Below are 17,370 nucleotides of genomic sequence, written 5' to 3' on the forward strand. Positions count from 1 at the left end.
CTTCAAGTTGTGGATCTACATGATGTCCCATATGGTCATATCTTGTCATTCTTGTCATTCTGTAGCTGGGTAATTCTGCATTTAGCACTCTGGGAATAAAAAACTTTTCTGTTAACAATATCAGTGTTTTTTTTTATACTCTTGGACTCTCCAGTCCCTACTGTGATGATATCACATACTGGGCACAAGTAAAGCTGCGTCTGGCAGCCATGTTATTCAGGAATCATAAGTTGGTCATGGCGGTTTTGGAGAACTGGGACAAATTGCAACAACAAACACCTAGGAGTGCACCCCCATACCCTTTTAACTTAAATCACATTTCTGCAATGGTTGGGAATTTCAAGAGCCTGTTTTCTCAACTTAGGGACAACAGACACCAGATCACAGGCATTTACCAGATCTGTAAATATCTAATTGAGGTTCTGGCAGGTGGCAGTGTCTGCTAACCATAAATATCTACAGAATATCACTTCCCTCTGGGGGGGATTTGGGATTTACCCTTTATAAAACAGTCACAAAATTCGTCAGTTCTGTCATCAATGGTTTGTAGGGCAATTAAACCCATTAGGAATATAGGGCATGCTGTAAAACTCCATACCCAGGGCTAATGGGTATCGTAAAGCTAGCCAGGCCTTCAGGGACTTTTCAGAGACTCCTGGCTGACTCACAATTTTAAAAAATGTACACATAATTCATAAAATCTGATAGGACCAAGACACGATGACCAGTTGCTGACCGCCCACCGCATAAATACTGCGGCAGGCTGGCTCGGCTGGGCAAACCGCCATACCTGTACGGCGATCTGGGGAAGTGCTCCTGGGGGCGAACAGCAGGAATCCACAGGACCGGTGGCACCGATTGCCGCTGGGGCACCCGCGATCACTTCTCGCTTCTAAATAGGATCACAGGTCTCTATAAACATTTCACAAGTCTAACCCCCACACAGTTAGTAAACACTCCCCTAGGCTCACAATTAACCCTTTGATCACCCCTAGGTCAACCCCTTCCCTGCCACTGTCATTATTACAGTAACAGTGCATCTTTTTAGCACTGATTATTGTAGTAATATCACTGGTCTCCCCAAAAGTGTCAAAAACGTCAGTTAGGGGTCCAATCTGTCCGCTGCAATGTTGCAGTCCCGCTAAGAATTGCAGATCGCCACCATTAATAATAATAAATAAATAAATAAATAAAAAATGACAGAAATCTTTCCCCTAGTTTGTAGATGTGATAACTTGTGTGCAAACCAATCAAAATACGCCTTTTGTGATTTTTTTTTTTCAAAAATATGTAGCAGGATACAAATTGGCCTAAAAGGATGAAAAAAATAGTTTTTTTAATTTTTTTGGGAATGTTATGTAGCAGAAAGTAAAAAATATATATATATATTTTTTTTCAGGATTGACGCTCTTTTTTTGTTTATAGCGCAAAAAATAAAAATCGCACAGGTGAACAAATACCACCGAAAGAAATCTCTGTTAGTGGGAAAAAAAGGACATCAGTTTTATTTAGGTACAGCATTGCACAACTGCGCAATTGTCCGTTAAAATAATGCAGTGCAAAAAATGGCCATGTCATTAAGGGGGTGAATCCTTTCGGCCCAGAGCTGGTTAATATTAAATATACAGTACACTTGAATGAAGAAGATAATACCAAACAAATCAAGGTCATATATGAATATACTATAGTATACAGAAGGTGAGGTAGTCGTCTCCTACCTCCTGGGTGACAGGCCTATCTGAGGAAGAGGAAGAATATCCCATATTTAGTATCTCTGTACATGAAATTCAATGCTGGACAATAATCTACAAGTTTTCAAAATTCAACCTGCACATATTTGAAGATATTATTATAAGTATAAAACTTTTGTAAAAAATTGGCCACGGAAAAGTGTAAACTCAATGACATCCCATGGTCACTTTGCAGCCGCTTAATTGGTCAGATCAGATAATTTCTGTTAACATCCCCCTCCCCCCTCAGCAAAAAGAAAATGGGGCTGCTCTTGAATTTGATACTGCTGATCCAGGACTTGATAAATATTGTCATTTTTTTCACCCTTTTTGTTTTTGCTATTGCCTTGCTATCTCTTTTGTTTTCTTTGTAACACATTTTCTGTAAACATTTCATTTGCATCTTTTTCTGTTCTGCAAATATTTTATTTGCATCATTTTTTACCTTTTCATAAATAAACAATAGTTTAAAAAGTGTTAACTTGTCTCTAATACCCTAACGCAGAGCTCAAAGAATCCCTATCTCCTAAAGATCTCTGGATATACCTGTCTGTGGTGACAGTGTGTTTACATACGTTTATTTTACATTCGTAATTGTTACTGCTAATATTGTGAACGGGAGATAGACCAAACCTATCTGGTGGCAGTTTGGGGTTTAAAGGGTTAGTTGCTTAGTTAACTAAACCCAGAGACAATTGCTCTCAGTCTGTTGGCACCTAGATTCTGGTCCCATAAGCTGGAAAATCTTTGTGCAGGGTAAGGCTGAGAGTGGCATTGTTGCATACCAGTGACAGCGTGGTGTTGACCAGTCATTTGTCACAAGTCGGGGAAAAGGACAGTGGTCTGTCCCACGTTTGTCACACCAACTTCCTCTTCTTTTCCCCTCATTCTCTTACCATATCTTCATTCTTTCTTTGTTCATATTTGTTAATTTTCATGTAGCACTGCCCTCTAGAGGACTCCTGGTGATTGACACTTTTGGATTCCCCTGGGTTACCCATAGCAACTGCATGCAGAATTCTTAGCACTTTACGTTCTTGGCTCAGTCATTGATTAGTCTGGGGGTAGCTTTTTTTTTTTTTTTTTTATTGGGATGGGAGAAGGGATGAGTGAGATACTCCAACCTTGAACTATTCACAAATTCTGAGGACTTCTAACTTGAGGATGCAGCAAGGCCGCTACTTCATCCTGCCGTGTGAGAATGCTGGGTCACGAGAGGCCAATCACCAGACCAAAACACTGTCAAATGGAGGGGGGTATGGAAGTCATCCGACAACAGGGTTTATCCACGTTTCACTCCTGCAGCCATAAAATGATGAGGGAGTGTGAATTATTGCTGTGATAGGTGGTCTTTCAGGAGACATCATCACTTTACCATGAATAGGGAATGTTTCTTTAAAGCCACATGGAAAACATGCACAGGCCACATTTTAGGATGTAAATAAACACAATTTCTACAATCTTTGTGTATTTATTAAAGCAAACAATTAAACAATTTTTATATGCAAGATTTTTGATCTATGTCTATTATGTATATTTCGTTTTTTTTTTTGAAGTTCCACGCTGAGAAGTTATGGAGTTCCTCTGTCTTGTCCTTTAAGTGCTTTGGTATCAGATGGGAGCATGTCACCATGGAGCCTAGAGAGGTGACCGACTCATGTGACACTTAGTGGGGAGTAGCACTGAGGCTGCAGCATCCATAACAGACACTTAGGTGTACTTTTATGAACGGGTGAATTTTTTTCTCCGTTGGCTTCTCTACAGTTCTCCGGGGAAAATGATCACATCTGGCACCCATTTTATGAATCGGAGAACTTCAGTTCGCCCAGGGTGATCAGAGGAGAACAGTTTTCTTGGAGATCTGTATAGAAGTCAATAGGGCTCTGTAATCTCTGTAATGAGACAAAGCGAGATTACCGTAGTATGAAAATCCCTGGCGCGCTTTAACAAGCAGAGATAAATTATCACTGCTGAGTACATGAGGTTAATAAATAATAGTCCCCTTACATAAATATATATATATATACACTGAATACACACACACACATACATTGTATATATATATACACATTAAATATATATCTACATGTATGTGTGTATATATATACATGTATATATATACATAAATATGGCAGGGGGACATGATTACTGTGTTGGGGGGTCTGAACAAGGAAGAAGGAAGTCGATAATCTTCCTTTTTCCCCCTCAGTTCTCCCCCGATTCTGTCTTCACTCCCCGCTTCACAAGCTCCAGGCTGGTGAACCAGGGAGTGTGAATTCTGACCCAGATCGCCAGTGAAGTGCGGGGATCGCAGCTTCATAGTCTGGATGTTTCTATGTCTGTCAATGACAGATTCCCGTGTGAAGAGATGATCAGCGGAGAACATGTTCTCCTGCGATCATTTCTGTTTCATAAACTGAGAATGATCGGAAATGAGCTGTGATCAGCAGGATCACTGGTCATCTCCATTTCATAAAAGGACACCTTTATCCTCACTGCAGCTCTGTGATGTTGCCCTGTATACACAGGGCAGCTTTTCTTGGTTTGATCCTAAGACACTGTGTGGCCACCTGTGCCATAACAAACAACGAAGCTGCATGGCCCAGCCACTAACACCGTGCAGGGGATAGGGGTTGTTGGGGGAGCAGAAAGGTCAGCCACCACAAGAGGCAGTGAACTTAAAGTGTTTCTAAAGGCCTCAAGATTTTTTTTTTTACCTTAATGCAATCTAAATTCTATGCATTAAGGTAAAAAACTGTCTGTGTCACAGACTCGTCATCCACCATATACTTACCTGAACCCCATTGCAAGCACTGTGCATGAGAGCTGTGGCACTTCTGGCTTTGTCCTTCCTCCCTGTGCAGATCAATAGCAGTGGGAGCCATTGGCTCCCGCTCCTGTCAGTCAATTCCAGTAACAAGGGAGCGGGAGGCAGGGCTGAGTTCCGCTGTCTGTGTCAATGGACGCAGCAGCGGGGCTCGGGAGGGAGCCAGCATAAGTGCCCCCATGGCAATCGGTTTCCTATTGCAAGAGAGGAGGAGCTAGGAGTGCCAGTGGGAGAACCCGAGAAGAGGAGGATCAGGGCAGCTCTGTTGCAGTTCTATTGCACAGAGCAGGTAAGTATAGATATGTTTGTTATTAAAAAAAAAAAAAAAAATCCTTTACAACCACTTTAAAATTATAGTAAAGACAAACATGTTATACTTACCTGCCCTGTGCAGTGGTTTTGCAAAAAGCAGCCCAGATCCTCCTCTTCTCAGGTCTCCCAGCAGCGCTTCTGGCTCATCCCTCCTACGGAGTGCCCCCCAGTGCAAGCAACTCACTGTGAGGGCACCTCTCCTCATTGGCTCACTGGCTGTGATTGGCAGCAGTGGGAGCCAGTGGCTTCCACTGCTGTCTCAGCCAATGAGGAGTGAGAGTTCCTGGAGAGCTGGGGCTTCCATGCACATCACTGGATCGCGATGGGGTTCAGGTAAGTATTAAGAAGGCTGGGGGGGGGGGGCTGCTGCACATAGAATGCATGAAGGTCAAAAACCTTGAGCCTTTACAATCAATTTAAGCATGCTCCTGGTCAGATATATGGCTAGAGTCCCAAGCAGTGAAAGTTGAAATTGCCAAAGTGCATGTTCTAAAAATTTTTCGCGTTTTTAGCATATATTTTTCTCCATGCTCTCATTTATCTTCAAAAAAATCCCACTTACACATGGACTGTGTAGATGCTTAAATCTCCTCAAGTTTTGCACTTTTTTGTGTGTGCAATAACACAGTGTCAGGCTGTTGAACACCAAGTAGAGACAGTGTTTCCCTAGCAGAGGTAGCAGCAGGCAGAGAGAGGAGAAAAGCAAAACTCCTTGCTGTCTTACAACTCAGCTGGTGACCATTTAAAGCAAAACCCCAGCTATTAATAACAAGATAAAAATGAATAACCCCTTTAAAAGATAAATTAATAGAATTAGCATTTGGTGCAATATACAGTATATCTTCAACCCAGAGATTTCCCTCATAGTAGTTTTTGGTACTAGATGTTCTCAGTCTGACAGCCATCTTCATTCAACCCACTTCTTCTGAGCCCACGTTATTCTAGAACAGTGATGGTGAACCTTGGCACCCCAGGTGTTTTGGAGCTACATTTCCCATGAACATCATGGGAAATAGAGATCCAAAACATTTGGGGTGCCAAGGTTTGCCATCACTGTTCTAGATCCCCAACCTGTGCCTGGACAGTGAAAGAAGAAACATCACAGTGATAAAAATCCCTCTGTCACTCTGCTTTTCCTTACTATCTTCATATGCGCATGCTTCTTTCCAACACATGACCTGATTGGCTCCTTGTACTGCATCTTCCTCTCATACTCCAGCTCTGCTGTACAGGAAATACAATACATTAATACCAAGTCATATTCAGGTACTTATACTGCAATAATGACTACAGAGCTGGATTAACTTATGTCTAACTAGAGTTCAACTTTAATATTTAGTTAATATTTAGAGGGCTCGGCCTTTAAAAATCTACAGAGCCAGATCCCTATACACTTAGGCTTCTTTAGAAAGCTTAAAAATAGTAAGCTATGTTCCATATGTTCCAAGGTTTCACTGCTGTTCCACTGTTGTTCCCTGCGAATGGCAAGCCATTTATTTACTGCCAAAAGTCAGACGTTCTGCTAATGACTATGAACAACATAGATTGCAGGTCTACCCCCACCCCTGGCGAAATGTCTAAGGTAGTGGCTTCTTAGGAATATAGAGTACTTTGTGCAGAACCTCAAAACAATAGATTAGCAAAATTAAATGTAAATTAGTGTCAAAGTAATTCCTCGGTGTGGTTGATATTACCACATCTGTTTAAAAACGTGAGGAAGCTACGCTTTATACCTTGTCTCTTTTCTCATATTAGATTTTTAAAACTACAAATGTACAAAAGCCTGTGATGATGATAATACTTGATTGTGGCAAAAATGAACTAGAACTAGATGAGGGTGCACTTCCCTTTGCACCAAAAGGCCAATAATTTAAATTGTAACCTTTAATATAAATTATAAATGGTATGTAAATGACTCTGACAGGTATCCTTATAGGGTAAGATCAATGCCACTATATATGAACCAAAGTTCTATCTTTGTATGGTAATATTTACATCTACCAAATTAATTGGTGAAAATTCTCTTGATATACCCATATAGACAATATGAGAGTTTATATATCTTCTTACATTCAATATAAAGGCTCCAGGCTATTTAGAGGATATGAAAACTCAAGGTCTACTTACCAACACCAACCGGTGTAAAGAGATAGGGGTACATCTGCCTTTCCTCCCATTAGCCACATATAAAAATTAGTTGAACAAGAAAAAGATCAAGTATACTAGTAAATACTGTCTTACTGAAGATATGAGCTATTTGTCTTCTGCCCTATGAAAATATCTATCTCTCAGATATGCAATACAGGTACTCTCCTCCATGTGGACACAAACCACCACTAATGGACGGACGAGCCCCATATATCACCATATCCACAAAAAAAGCTTCTCTGATAATCAAGACTGCATTGATACAAGGCATATCACACCCCACAAAAATGAAAAGGGGGGGGGGGAACCTGTCAAGACAAAAATCAAATCAAGTGAATCTAAATGAAAAAAAGTCAGAAGGTGCTCACAAAATAAAATCACCCAAACCAAATATGTTTCACTCTTCAAATAGAGCTTCGACAGAGATGGGAAAGTCAGAGAAAAATGAAGAAAATGATCAACCAGGAGAAGCTGACTGTCACATGGTGAAAAGCTTAGTTAAAGTGTCATTAAACCAAAATCATTATAAACTGTCAATACATGCTATATTACATTGTGTACAATGCCACTAGAGCGTTTGTTTTCTGTAGATTGCAAAAAATCTGGTTGATCCTGCTGTTTACTGTCCCTCCCTCCTTGTCTGTGTCCCCGCTGCAGCCTGAGATTGTGTAGACCAGCTATTGCCACAAGTCTAGTTTCAGTTCCCTTCTAAGCTGTTCATTTCCTCCTCCATATCTGTGCAGCCCACGTGACTATAAAGTCACACACACTCATATACACTCCAGAAAAATGATAGCGCACTCCCTCCCTCCACCTCCATGTTCTTGTATTCTAGACACTCTGGGGGCAGGTTACACAGTAAGATGTTGATTGATAGGGGCTTAACCTCTCTTTTAGTTCCAGAACATACACATCATCGACACAGGCTGTAGGGGCATGACACAGCTTGTGATTAGCAGAACCTCCTCCTGGAGGAGTCCTCCAGATATCTTTACAGTGTGAACAAACAGACAGCTATTGTTAGTTAATGGAAACGTTGGGCTACTCAGCAAAAAAATAATAAACATTTGCTTTGAAATATAGATTTCTAATAAGCTTAAAAACTCTTTCTTGCTGTTAATTATTTATTTTCTATTTTGAAAGACTTTTTTATGTCACATAACTAGCGCAGTACCAATCATCGCTGTACAGACATTGATTCATAGTCCAGAGTACTAGACACTCCTCCCACGGGGCTCTCCAATCCTGAGGACAGGAAAAACCTGGGAAACCATATGACCACTGAACAGCAACGATAAAATAAGGTACTCAGATGCTTTTTTATATTCAATTATTACAGTGGAATGATCCACATAAATAGAAGGGATAATCCCAATAAAACGTATGTTTAGTATAATTTTAAATATAGTATATAAAATGCATACAAAGTGCTAATTTTGTTTTACCATGTTTGGATGTTTGCTTTCATGGAAAAAAAAAAAAACTCAGCATGCTTCTATATTTGTTACACAGACTTGCAAAAATGCAAGTATCCAAGTATCCAAAGTATGAAAAGAAAAAATGTGCTTATTAAAAAAAAAAAAAAAAACCTACTACACACTGCATTTTTTCCTGAAACTATACAGTATATATATATTGCTACAACTTTCCTACTAAGCACTAGTCCCTGGAAATGTCCCTATCTCTGGCTTCTCAGCATATGCATAGGCTCCCAAAGAAGGATGGAGAAAAGAGAAAGTGAGCATATATAATAGGGATTAGTTAAGGGTAGTGTTAGAGTAAGGGGTTTTAGCATTTATTAAAAGAGATAGTCCGCAACCCCTTGCTTGCTCTTTAAAATTTTTAGAATTTATTGGTTCCACATAAAAAACACAGTAATAGACAGCAGATGTATATGCTTTTGAGCCTTGCATGCCTTGTTGTAGCATTTAGGTGCTTGGCTGAGAATGGAGAGCGAGAGAAACACTGGCTGCAGCTGCTCTCTGTAGCTGCTGACCTGTGGTGCTAAACTGGTTAACATCTATTTCAGCAAGAGGAGGGAGCTTCTGAGCAGAAAGGGTTTAATAGACTCTCAGGCAGTAATGCACTATGGGAACTAGATGTGACGGGAGACACTTTGGTTGGGGGACCCATGGAACACAGCTTACCTTAGAGAGGTTGGAAAATCCCTCTCTCAGACCCCTAGGCCCCTCCTATGTGTAAGTCACCCTGTGTCTATTATAGACACAGGGTGGACAGGTACTTAATGGACACTGAGAATATGGTATGGATTACATCAAATGGGACAGTAATATTTATCAAAAAAATATAGAAAATTTCCGCGCTAGTGTGATGAGTGGAAAAATAAAAGTATCAGCAGCCAATACAAAATCAACTAACAGTGACTCTGAAGAACAATATAACATAAAGGTGTAGCGCTAAAAATATCAATATTCACAAAAATGATAAAAGAGTGTCCAAATGAATAAAAATTCACAGTATTGTGTATAGAAAAGAAAGTGTCCAAATGAATAAGTCCCAAAAAAGCTGGTGTAGGGTAAAAAATAAATCCGCATGCAAAATATTCCAAGGGGGGATTCTTTCCCGTGACACCAAGGGTATGTGAAGGAGGGGAACACCTCTGTGATTGGATATAGTAAGCAGCTTACCAGATTTTCGTGGCTGCTCAAATTAATGAGTCAGTGTAACGCTCCTGCGTTTTACGTATGATGTGGATTTTCAGCTGCAGAAATATTCCACTTCAGTAGTCATGTAGAGAAACGCTGAGACACCATTCCCAACTCTCAATGACTCATCATGTGTGGATGATCTCAATTCAGCAAGTAAATACACACACTCAATAAGATGTTTCCTAGAGTGACTTATGTATATAGTAACACAGTGATGATAGGCTGAAGAGACAGGTTGGGTAGAGATGGTAGATGACAGACACTTGAAAGGAAATGTTCTTGAAAGTAAGATAGTAGCAGATGGGATGCAGATAGGTTTAGCAATCATGTATGGTAGTAGATGACAGAGTAGCAGGTGGACATACAAGAGAGATCAACCCAGTGCAAGAACAGGTGGTAGTAGGCTCAAGAGCTAGCAATCTTAGATAATGCAGATGTAGTAATAGTCCTTAGTATGCAGAGCTAGATAGTGTAAGCTTTAGTATAAAGGTTATAGAGGTTTCCCCTGTGGGGTACTTATCACTAATAGCAATGTAGCAGAGGAGAGGTTCGGCAAGAGCGGATGATCCGGTAGCGGGATACAGGGATCAGCGCAGCATGGTTCCGACAGCGAGGTATGCTTGCAAGCATGTGAGCTTCAAGACAGGTTAGCATCAAGGCACAAAGCAGTTTGAACGAACACATGTGAGTGAGAGCCGGCGATCTAAATAGCCATCCAGTCCGGCGCTCAGTGATGACAGCATCAGTCTTAAAGGTGTATGCGCACCTTACCAAAAGAGAATGGTGGGGCGCATACACTTTTGAAAGAGTAATTAGGGTACCCAAAGGTACCAGAACATTACAGTACCCCCCCCCCCCTTAAGGCCGGCTCCTGAAGGCCTCTGGAGCTGGTTTGTCTGGGTACTTCGCATGAAAATTGCGTATTAATCTAGAGGCATGTATGTCAGAGGTGTTTAGCCAGGTGTCGTCTTGGGGCCCATAGTTCTTCCATCGAACCAAGTACTGAAGTCTTCCACTGTGGATACGAGAATCCAGAATCTCTTTTATCTCGTATTCTTCTCCACCTTCAACTTGTACAGGAGGAGGAGGTGGGATAGTAGGCCTTATTCCAGGAACATGGGGCTTCAGTAGCGACACATGGAAAATGGGATGTATTTTGAGGTCTATTGGCAATGTAAGCTGTACTGCAGCTTTTCCAATAAGTTTCTTGATTGGGAAAGGTCCCAAGAACAGAGGTCCAAGCTTTTTGCTAGGGATTTTCAGTCTTAAATTTTTTGTTGAGAGCCAAACGAGGTCCCCAATAGCGTACTGAGGAGAAGGTCTTCTGCGAAGATCATAGTACTTCTTTTGTTGACTATAAGCGTGTGGAATGGTAGTATTAAGCAAACCCAGAGAGTCCTTTATTTGGGTAAGATAGTCTGAAGCTACTGGGTTATTTGAAGGAAGGATGCGTGGTGGAAGAATAGAGGGATGAAACCCATAGTTCAAGTAGAACGGACTCTGCTTGGTCGTACTGTGGGTTGCGTTGTTGTAGGCAAATTCTGCCAGAGGGAGAAGATCCACCCAATCATCCTGTTGGTAAGAAGTGTAACAACGTAAATATTGCTCGATGCATTGGTTGACTCTTTCAGTCTGTCCGTTGGTCTGCGGATGGTAAGGATAAGTGAGCTTCCGCTCGATCCGTAGTATGTGACATAGTTCTTGCCAGAACTTGGAAATAAATTGTGATCCGCGGTCAGACAGAAAAGTTTTTGGGATACCATGTAACTTAAAGACATGTTTCATCAGGAGTTCTGCCGTTTGTTTGGACGAAGGTAGTCTGCGAATAGCAATGAAATATGCCATTTTTGTCAGATGGTCCACTGACACTAAGATGGTATTAAATCCTTTGGAAGGAGGCAATTCCACTATAAAGTCCAAGGACACAACTTCCCATGGAGTTTGGGGTATTGGTAGACTGCATAGTAGACCGGATGGTCTCGTAGTGTCAATTTTGGACCTGGCACAGACATTGCATGAAGAGACGAATTTTTGTATAGATGTTTTCATGTCAGGCCACCAGAATTGCCTGGTAATTAGATTAAGAGTCTTTGTCATACCCATATGTCCTGCCATAGGCACATCATGCGATAATTCCAAGATCTTGGTGCGTATGGTAGGTGGTATGTAAAGTTTGTCGTTGTAGTAGAGGAAGCCTTCTGCATCAGTATTTAGTTGTGGTGGGGGTGAATCCAAACTTATACCATGCAAAACCTCTTCCTTCAAGGAACGGACAACTCCAATAATGCGTTTGTGAGGTATTATAGGAACGGAAGGGATTTCGAAGTAGTTTTCTTCAGTTAGTCGTGATAGTGCATCCGCCTTTTTGTTCTTATCTGCAGGTGTGTAGGTCACTAGGAAGTTAAACCTTAAAAAGAATAGTGACCATCGCACCTGTCGGTGCGAGAGAGTTTTGTTAGTCTGAAGATATTGGAGATTTTTATGGTCCGTATATAAAAGGATTGGTAATTGGGTGCCTTCGAGTAAATGTCGCCAATTCTCCAGAGCCAATTTTATAGCAAGCAGTTCCTTTTCACCCACGGGGTAATTTATCTCGGGACTGCTTAGGGATTTAGAAAAAAAGGCGACTGGATGAAGTGGTGAAGTGTGAGTTGGTCGTTGGGAGAGTATTGCTCCTACTGCCATGTTTGACGCATCTACTTCCAGAATGTATTGGAGGGATGGGTCTGGATGGCGTAATATGGGAGCAGAAGTAAACCTTGTCTTTAACAGGTGAAAAGCTTTATTTGCTTCATCTGACCATTTGAATGGTTTTTTAATGCTAGTGAGCTGTGTGAGGGGTCTCACAATGGCAGAGAAGTTTCTAATGAACTTCCTGTAGAAATTTGAAAATCCAAGGAATCGCTGTAGCGCCTTGCGTGTGGTTGGTGTAGGCCAATCCTGAATGCAGGATATCTTACTCATGTCCATCTCAATTCCTGTTTTGGATATGATGTAGCCTAGAAACAGTACCTCTTCTTTATGAAACAAGCATTTTTTCAGTTTCACATAAAGGTTGTGTGCAAGCAATCTCGATAATACTAGTCTTACATGTCTTATGTGTTCAGACAGGGATCGTGAATATATAAGTATATCGTCCAGATATACCACAACACAGACATCTAGTAAGTCTCTGAAAATATCGTTTATAAATCGTTGAAAAACTGCAGGGGCGTTGCATAGCCCGAATGGCATTACAAGATATTCGAACAATCCGTATCTGGTTCTGAATGCAGTCTTCCACTCGTGTCCATCACGGATTCGAATGAGATTGTATGCTCCTTTCAGGTCCAATTTTGAAAAATAGGTAGCTCCACGCACCTGCTCAATGAGCTCAGGGATAAGCGGTAGAAGATAGCGATCTTTTATTGTAATAGCATTCAATTGCCTATAGTCGATGATAGGCCTGAGACTTGAGTCCTTATTGCGGACAAAAAAGAGTCCTGCTGCTGTGGAAGAAGTGGAAGGTCTAATAAAACCTTTTTCCAAATTCTCATCCAAATAGTCTTTGAGATGGGAAAGTTCATCCTGTGAAAGAGGATAAACATGACCGAACGGCAATTTGCTATTTGGGAGTAGATCAATGCTACAATCATAGTCTCGATGGGGAGGTAGTGCTTGAGCATTTTTCTCAAGAAAAACCTCAGAGAGATCCTGATAACATAGTGGTGCAATCTCATCTGTCACCACAGACAGGATCTTCCCGAAAGACGGGAGGTTACACGTACCCTCGCAATAGCAAGAGAGGAAGGCCAGGGTCCGTTCCTTCCAATCTATGGTTGGTTGATGTGTGTGCAACCAGGGAAGTCCCAACACAATGGGAAAGTGGGGTGAAGGTATTAGATCGAAGGTAGTGGTCTCCATATGAGACCCGTTAGTAGTGACTAGGAGTGCCTGTGTCTGATCAGTGATCGGACCAGAGGATAAAGGAACACCGTTTATAAGACTTACTGAGACAGGTTTAAGTTTAGAAATAATAGGAACTTTATTTAAAGCAGCAAAACGTATGTCAATATAATTTCCACAAGATCCTGTGTCAATCATGGCCTTAGTAGTAATCCTGTTCTGGTCCCACTGTAATGTTAAGCAAACAGAAAGGTAAGGGTTAGTGATTGAAGTTGTCAATCCCCCTAGGAGGACATGTGAACACTCACCCTTCTTTTTGTAGACTAGGGGACAGACGTTTATCTTGTGATCCGGGGATGCACAGTACAAGCAGAGATTACCAGATCGTCTTTTGGCTCTTTCCATAGTTGATAGAGGTGGGCGTATGGTTCTTATCTCCATAGGAACGGGGTCAACGGCCGAAATCCGAGAAGAGCTGGATAATGGCATTCCCATTTTCTCAGCCTTTCTTTCTCGTAGTCTTCTATCTATGGTGATACTGAGTTGTATCAATGCATCCAGGGTTTTTGGCAGATCCGCTCGGGCGAGCTCGTCTTTAACGGCCTCTGATAGGCCAAGCCTAAATTGGGTTTTCAGAGATGCATCATTCCATTCTGAATCAAGGGTCCATCTCTTGAATTCTGCGACAAAGTCTTCTACAGGTCTCCTACCTTGTTTCAAGGATCTTAATTGAAGATCGGCAGTACTCTGCCTATTGGGATCATCATATAGGCTAGTGAGTTCTGCTAGGAACAAGGCATAGGAGTTGAGAAGCTGGTCGTTTTTCTCAAAAAGAGAGTCTGCCCAGGCCCGAGGATCGCCTGTTAGGTAAGAAATAATAGTACAAACCTTAATGTGATCAGTAAGGTAGGTAAGGGGTTTTAGCAAGAAAAGTAACTCACATGCGTTTTTAAATTCGCAAAATTTTTTGCGATCGCCTGTAAATACCAAAGGAGGATTTATTTTGGGTTCAGGGGACTGAGCAGAGGTAAGTTGTGTCAGTCTAATTACCTGCTGCGACAGAGCCTGATTGTCTTCTTTTAATTCAGCAAGTGCGTGTATTAACGCAGTTACTTGCTGTTTTAATTGTGTCATCTGAGTGGTTATTTCTGCTGAATCCATTTGTGGTTCGTTCAATCTGTAACGCTCCTGCGTTTTACGTATAATGTGGATTTTCAGCTGCAGAAATATTCCACTTCAGTAGTCATGTAGAGAAACGCTGAGACACCATTCCCAACTCTCAATGACTCATCATGTGTTGATGATCTCAATTCAGCAAGTAAATACACACACTCAATAAGATGTTTCCTAGAGTGACTTATGTATATAGTAACACAGTGATGATAGGCTGAAGAGACAGGTTGGGTAGAGATGGTAGATGACAGACACTTGAAAGGAAATGTTCTTGAAAGTAAGATAGTAGCAGATGGGATGCAGATAGGTTTAGCAATCATGTATGGTAGTAGATGACAGAGTAGCAGGTGGACATACAAGAGAGATCAACCCAGTGCAAGAACAGGTGGTAGTAGGCTCAAGAGCTAGCAATCTTAGATAATGCAGATGTAGTAATAGTCCTTAGTATGCAGAGCTAGATAGTGTAAGCTTTAGTATAAAGGTTATAGAGGTTTCCCCTGTGGGGTACTTATCTCTAATAGCAATGTAGCAGAGGAGAGGTTCGGCAAGAGCGGATGATCCGGTAGCGGGATACAGGGATCAGCACAGCGTGGTTCCGACAGCGAGGTATGCTTGCAAGCATGTGAGCTTCAAGACAGGTTAGCATCAAGGCACAAAGCAGTTTGAACGAACACATGTGAGTGAGAGCCGGCGATCTAAATAGCCATCCAGTCCGGCGCTCAGTGATGACAGCATCAGTCTTAAAGGTGTATGCGCACCTTACCAAAAGAGAATGGTGGGGCGCATACACTTATGAAAGAGTAATTAGGGTACCCAAAGGTACCAGAACATTACAGTCAGCCTCTCCCGGCTAATAATCAAACCACTGTAGGTCAGATATTACGTGATTTCTTTTCCAAATAGAAGGAACCACCTCTTAAGATGCGTGGAGGAATCGATGTAATAAGAGGATATATGGGATTGTCACTCCTCAGTGTTTTTCATCGGTCATAAGTGAATATGTGGAGAAAAAAGCGAGGCCCATAGCGTAATCCCGTATAAACTTGTAACAATATTTATTAAAAAGACATACTCACAATGTACCAAATAATGACAGGCATATCATAGGCTGGACATGGGGTGAAGGTGCGGCGTCCCGCAAAAATTCCAGGCAGCAAACAGCGAAAGGCCGGCTAATTCCAGGGGGCGTGTGGACGTTGCGTCTGGAGTCGCCAACGTTTCGTCATCAAAAGACGTCGTCTGGGCGTGACTCCAGACGCAACTCACACGCCTATGTACCCCCGCATCTCCGCTGAGTGGCCGCGAGTCCCGCCACTGCACATCTGCGATCGGCGGAGGTGACGTACGTCAGCCAATCCGCGATCAGCGGAAGTGACGTACGTCAGCCAATCCGCAGTCAGCGGAAGTGATGCACGACAGCCAATCATATTGCACGCACGCCGGCGGAAGTCACGCGGCCAGACAGCGGAGGGATGTAAACAGGATATGACGGATCACTCCTCCCATTGGTGATAATGTCAAGGAAGTGAGCATTAAAACAACGCCATATGAGGATGTCAACAAGGTGAACATCTAATCATAAGTGCCCGAATGTTCCCACAAAAATGTGAAAAAGCATAGAACAAAAAAATGTTTCATGAGTCTCCTCCATTGAAAAATAACTCAAATGTCAATTTCTATTTTGATGGAATAACATAGATGAGCAATATTAGCAGTACCCAGATTAGGAGGTCGGCTCATTGGTTGTTCACAGAAGAATGGGACAGCGGGCACTATAAACAATATTACAAATACAATACATAAAAAATTATATAATTTAAATAAATTTAAATAATCTCATGATAAATTGTTATAATGAGACTTCTGGGCAATGTGTCGTTTCATCTTGCTGTACAATATACAAACGCCATCTAGTGGCCAAACAGTGTAGCCTTTAAACACCTATAAAATATATATGTGAAACACATGAAGACATATGGAAAGTGAAATTTATAAAGAAAAAATAAAAATAAAAAACTAAAAAATGTTCATTTTGTAATATGAACATATATGTGAATGACCCCATATATTTAAATATAAGAAAAAAATTTGATATAAGAAAAAAATTGTGAATGTAAAAAAATTTTACAGAGATCAGTGACAATCACACTCAAATATATAAAGTGCTAAACGAAGATATGATCATTGACGGTCACATCTGAATCAATAAAGTGCTTATTACAAAAAAAATTGGGCAGCAAGATGTACACCACGGCAGATGTAATACACAGATACATTACCTCAAAAACCTCCAAATAGAAAACATCATACATAATGGAGAATTAAAAAAATTTAAAAAGATAAAATATGTTAAAATCAGCTATTATTGATAAAAGTATTTACATCCCATTCCACATTTAACCCATAGGGAGTATAAGTTTTGAGAATATAGATCCAGCGAGTCTCCATTCTTGATATTTCTCGTCTTGCATTGGATCCCCTCCAATGAGGTGAGAACTTATCTATCCCTATAAACAGTGTGTTTTTAGGGTTATTATGATGACAATGGTCATAGTGTTTTGACACACTGTGGCCTGGGAAGCCCTTCCTAATATTGTCTACATGTTCCCCCAACCTGATCTGCAAT

The sequence above is a fragment of the Pelophylax lessonae genome (genome assembly GCF_965119305.1).
Source record: "Pelophylax lessonae genome assembly, chromosome: 4".
In the NCBI taxonomy this organism is placed as follows: domain Eukaryota; kingdom Metazoa; phylum Chordata; class Amphibia; order Anura; family Ranidae; genus Pelophylax; species Pelophylax lessonae.